This window comes from Alligator sinensis, unplaced genomic scaffold, assembly GCF_000455745.1.
Source record: "Alligator sinensis unplaced genomic scaffold, ASM45574v1 scaffold1892_1, whole genome shotgun sequence".
Classification (NCBI taxonomy): Eukaryota; Metazoa; Chordata; order Crocodylia; family Alligatoridae; genus Alligator; species Alligator sinensis.
The window spans coordinates 128,153-133,536 of record NW_005842966.1 but is presented as its reverse complement, the minus strand read 5'-3'; the positions used below and the strand labels follow the sequence as shown (position 1 = coordinate 133,536).

Here is a 5,384-nt window from a genome sequence, read left to right as displayed (position 1 = left end):
CAAGTTGGAGGACTCCACGAACACCAGGAGGAGGAGACTTCACGTCTTGTGAAGATCTAAGCGCTGCAGAGCCTATTGGACCCAGCGTATTTCAAGCAGGCAACAGGGGTCTGATCAGCCTCTAGACTCTCCCCGTCACCGAGCGCAATCCTCGACGTATCCCTCTTCCCTGCGCGCAAAAGGATCCACGGAGCCTCAACAACTCTGTGGGAATGATCCGAGTACTGTCGGAGTCCTCAAACGAGGATTTAAGCAGAGCTTTGCCTGGGAAACTGTCCAGCCTACACTGCGATCATCTTCGGTGTAAGTAAACAATCTTGAATCAACCATTACGCGTCCGTGCCTAATTCTAGCGTGTTGCCTGTTTTCTCCGACCCAGCGTGCCCCAGCTGCTGGCCACAGCCTGCGCGGCGCGAAAAAGGGCCCGGATCGCTCCCGGCCTGCACAGTCTTGAGCACTAGCACAGACTGAGCCATTTTGGAAACTATGCTGGCACTACAGAGCAAGCCAAGCTCATGGCGGACTCTGGCAACCATCAGGACAACACAGTCAGCTTGGAGAGAGCACCCTTCAATATAGGTGTGATAGCATTCAAAAGAGGGAGTGAGATCATGAGAATGATGTAACAGCATTTGAGGAAGCCAAGGTTATCAGTAACCCCAGGTACTCTCTTTGGGTGCTGGTGTTCACACAGATGCACCTATTCCTCAGAGTTTCGCCTATAAAGTCCCACAGATCAAGGCCAGGCAGGCAGCCCATTCATTTCAATGAAACTTTATTGCTCAATAAAAAAGCACTGTAAAAAGTAAATACACCCTGTCAGGTTAAAGGGGCCATGTCTGGGCTGAGCCTGCAATTAGACTCATGTATTTGTTTCAGGATTTGGGGCACATATACACAAGTAGCATCTTCTCTCCTAATAACCAGGTCCTTACAACAAGCCATTAGGATGCAGTTATTTCAGAGAACTGTGCGCTTCAAAATGCTCCATGTCTTATAGTAGTGTAAAAGCAATGTAGCTGTGGTGGCCTAGAAGTTATGCGAGAGGCAAGGATTTCTTAGGGCAGTGGCTCCCAAACTTTTTTTGCTGTGATCCTAAATCCAGATCGCGACCCCCACCCCTGACTCACTCATGCCCAGTGGTGCCAGCAGAGCCGGGGCTGGGCTGTGCTGGGATCGTGGGGGCAGTGGTGGTGAGAGCCTCATGGACCGTGCACCAGGAGAGCCCCACAGGCGGGAGGGGTACAGCAAGGGGCAGATCCCCCATGACCCTGAGTTGGGTCATGCCCTGAGGTTGGGAGCCACTGTCTTAGGGTGATCTCTTATCTCAAGTACATAGCCAGGCCAGTAAATTTAAGGCAAGCTTCAGAATGCAAGGCATTCTTCCTCAGGTGTCTTACAGGCCGTCTCTTGTCACAGAATGATAGGAATGTCAGGCTGGCAAAGCCCTTGGGGTCACATCCCTCCAACCCCTATTCCAGGCAAGATCAGCCCTGTCGAAATCATCCTAGACAAGCATTTGTTTCACTGCTCTACAAAACTTTGGCAACAACCCTTACACAACTACCAGGCACAAACACCTTTTACTTGTCACAGGTAACAAGGGAAGGAGCTTGTTATCATACACACAAGAAATTCAAGAAAGAGGCCCCTCAGGTCATGGAGGAGACTAGACTGCATAAAGCAGGTCTGCACATGAAACCAAAACACTCCAGGACTGCTTATAACATGCTACCGAATAGAAGAGCCGTGTTTTATCCCACTGCATTGCTCTTCTTTTGGATGGAAACAGAAATACCGGAGGGTAGCCGCTGACACCATGTCCTCCCAATATTCAATAGTTGAAGGCTGAGAATTTCAAAAGGTGCTTACAGAGTAAGTCAAAGATTCTCAACCCAGTGTGCCGTGAGATCCTTTTAAGGGTGCCAGAGGATGCCACACAAATATTAGCAAACTAATATGGTTACGCATGCAAACACCTACATGATTCACAATATAAATCCAGATATTTCCAACAAGAATCCACAGGGTCAAACCATTCTGACCTGCTATGGGCTTGCTGCAACACAAGAACTGCTCTAGGATTTAGCTAAAAGGTAGCTAACATTTGAAGTATTGCTCATATTTTCTACAATAGAAGCAGTGTTGGCTCTGGAGGAATTTGGAAAGGAACAGCTATTAGGATGCAGTTATTTCAGAGAACTGTGCGCTTCAAAATGCTCCATGTCTTATAGTAGTGTAAAAGCAATGTAGCTGTGGGGCCTAGAAGTTATGCAAGAAGCAAGGATTTCTTAGGGCAGTGGCTCCCAACCTTTTTTGCTATGATATTAAATCCAGGTCGTGACCCCCACCCCCGACTCACTCATGCTCAGTGGTGCCAGCAGAGATTGTACTGAGGCACAACATTAGTTCTTTTGTTTCCCATGGGTGAGCCCGATAGGTCCATGGATAAGTTACAGTCAACAACCTCCTTGCCAGCTGGGTAGCCAGCATGCATCCCATGTACCAGATTTGATTTCATATCTTGGCCATATGATGCCAAGAGAGATGGAAGGCGAGACAGCAGCCAGCCGACACAAAGTAATGATGTAAACACAAGGTACTGGAGTCCTCATCACATCCACGGTATCAGCAAGTTCCTTTTTGCACAAGAAATCATATAAACGCTGGGCTGGAAGGGACCTCTGGAGGTCACCTCTAGTCCAACAGCCCCCCCCCCAAAGCCGGATCAGCCCCATCCAAACTGTCCTAGACACATCCTTGTCTAACCTACTCCTAAAACTACACAATCAACCCTGTAGGTATGCTACAGGGCACACTGCCCACCAGTCATCAAAAGTACCTGAATCTGCATAAAGCAGAAGGTTGAGGGCTAGCAGTGTCCTGCAGCTGCAAGTGGTGTTAAATGTACTCAAGGGATCCAAGGAAGAAACTCATGGTCCACCCTGCCCCTCCCAAGGCTGTGGAGTAAAATTCCTTCTCGATTTCAAATGTGGTGATTAATCTGACCCTAAGTAGAGTGGCAAAACCCTCCAGCCAGGAACCCTTGGTTTTAGCCCCAGTAGGAGCACTAGCATAGATAGCACAGTCACAATCCCCAGCCTGGGCTGCCGCCAACATCCAACACTGCTACAGAAGGTGAAAAAGCCCCAGGCACCTTTAACAACAGGCAGGGGAAAAAATAAAGCATGTTTAAAAGAAATATCACAATCATGAGTTAAGAAACTTCCTCTTTCTACTCATGAATCCAGGAACAAGTTCTGGAAACAGTAACTGGGTCTGAAAAACCTTGATTCCCAACTAACCTACTAGCTGACCACACACCATGCCAACAAAGACTCCTTTCCACTCTGACTGCAATACCATTTTAATCAGCTGACCTCTCAATCACAATGGTCAGAGGGGCAAGCCTTGAACAGTGTAATACTGAGCTACTTGCAAATGGCCAACAGGACTCCTTTCTAGCCATCAGGCCTCAGTGTAAGCATTTGTGCCAACAGGTGTAGTGTAGACAGTACCCAATCAGCTAAGCCGCTGGGGCTGTCTACACAAAGGTCAAAAGGCTTTACTATAAATAGCCTCCCAGGTGTCAGCATTATTTTAAGCATCACATTCATAAGACCTGCTGATAGATCAGTGGCATTTTACTGACAGGTCAGTAGCTAGAGGGTTGTCTACACTAGGGCTACTGAGATAGCTAGCACTGATGAGGTCAGCCTTATGGCTTTTTCCTATGCTTTCCTGCCTCCCCACCTCCCCTAAACATAAACTCACTCTGAGCTTTGCATGAGTGTAGGCAGTTTTTTCCCCCCAGTAATGAAAAGCCTCTATCTGCACTAAAGCTTGCTCTGCTGTTAAGAAAACAAAAACAAAAAAACCCCAAAACCAAACACACAGGTACTTGTTTTACAAGCATAAACCGACCGACAGTGCTAAAAAATCCATTGCAAAGTCAAGTGGGAAAGACACAGGGCACAATCAGTCTGATTTGCTTTGAAGAGAGTGCTAATAACTTGCAATCAGGGTTAAGAAAAAAAACAAAATGTTACTGAGATGCTGCTGGAAAGCATCAGCTATTTGTGCAATATACAGATCTCAGGCAAGCAGTGATTCTTTCTAATGAATGCAGGACTAGATACAACAAGTCCTCTAGACACCAGGAAATAAAGAAATAAATCAAAATCAACATAATTTTCAATCTCTCCCTGCAACCTGCTACATGGCTAATGAACATCAGGGTTGTGGCGAGACATTTTCTTTCAGGAAATCCTCCAAAAGCAAATCAGTCATAGAAGAGCCTCTTCTCTTCATCATTCAGCCATTCTGGACTGACTGAGCAGGCAAAAAATTAAACCCCCCTAGCTTGGAACATGGAGCATCAATCTTTAAATCAAAGGCAGCTGGTAGCATCTTACTAGTACATTTTTTATTCTTTGAACGAGGATCAGCCACCACCTCCTCGATCTTTAACCTGACTAAAAACTGAACACAATGGGAACAATAATAAACCATCACCTCTGGAAAAAAATTAACAGAGTGCTGCCATCACACCAGCCCCGTGCATCCAGCTAGACCTTGAGACAACTCATGTCAGTGTGGGGTTTGACAAAGCCAGCAGGTAACTGACCCTGGATGGTGGCCCAACACCCAGATAAATAAATCAAAAGGAAAAAGGCCCAGCAGGAACTAGAATTTGGAGAAGAATCTCTTGGTTCCAGCAGCAGACACGGTTGCAGGGGAGACTGCAAGGGGAAGGTTCCTTCTAGAAGAGACCAAGTCACCCTGGCCTAGATTGGGGGTTTTTTTAAACCCAGAAGTGGATGCTGGAGGGATGGGGAGCAGATGCTGGGACCAGGGCACTGAGGCAAACAAAAAGCCCCTGCACCAGAGACTGGGAGGGGGGACATTTCCAGCAGTCAGGGGCTGCAGCTTTGGTTGGTGGAGAAGACGGCAGATGTGTCAGCTGCTACCATGTTTTCCCAGGAGAGGGAAGGTGGGAGGGAGCCAGCAATCTCTCTTCCCTGCACCCACTGCTGAGAGGATGCCTGGGGCTGAACAAATCCCAGGGTCTGGGCACAGGCTCCCCTCTGCCACAGCTCCTCAGACTGGGGGGGCATCACCCCTGAGCCTGGCAGATAAAGGCAGGGACGGCAGATGTGTCAGCTGCTACCATGTTTTCCCAGGAGAGGGAAGGTGGGAGGGAGCCAGCAATCTCTCTTCCCTGCACCCACTGCTGAGAGGATGCCTGGGGCTGAACAAATCCCAGGGTCTGGGCACAGGCTCCCCTCTGCCACAGCTCCTCAGACTGGGGGGGCATCACCCCTGAGCCTGGCAGATAAAGGCAGGGCATGGATGTGAGGGCAGACCAGGCGCTCCGGACTCGG

General features: G+C 48.3%; 1 protein-coding gene across 1 annotated transcript in view; it reads right to left on the bottom strand.

The window, feature by feature from the left end:
* EVI5L (ecotropic viral integration site 5 like) overlaps positions 1–5,384 on the bottom strand; it is a 58,281-nt gene that overhangs the window by 52,378 nt on the left and 519 nt on the right. The gene's annotated exons all lie outside the window — the stretch shown is intronic.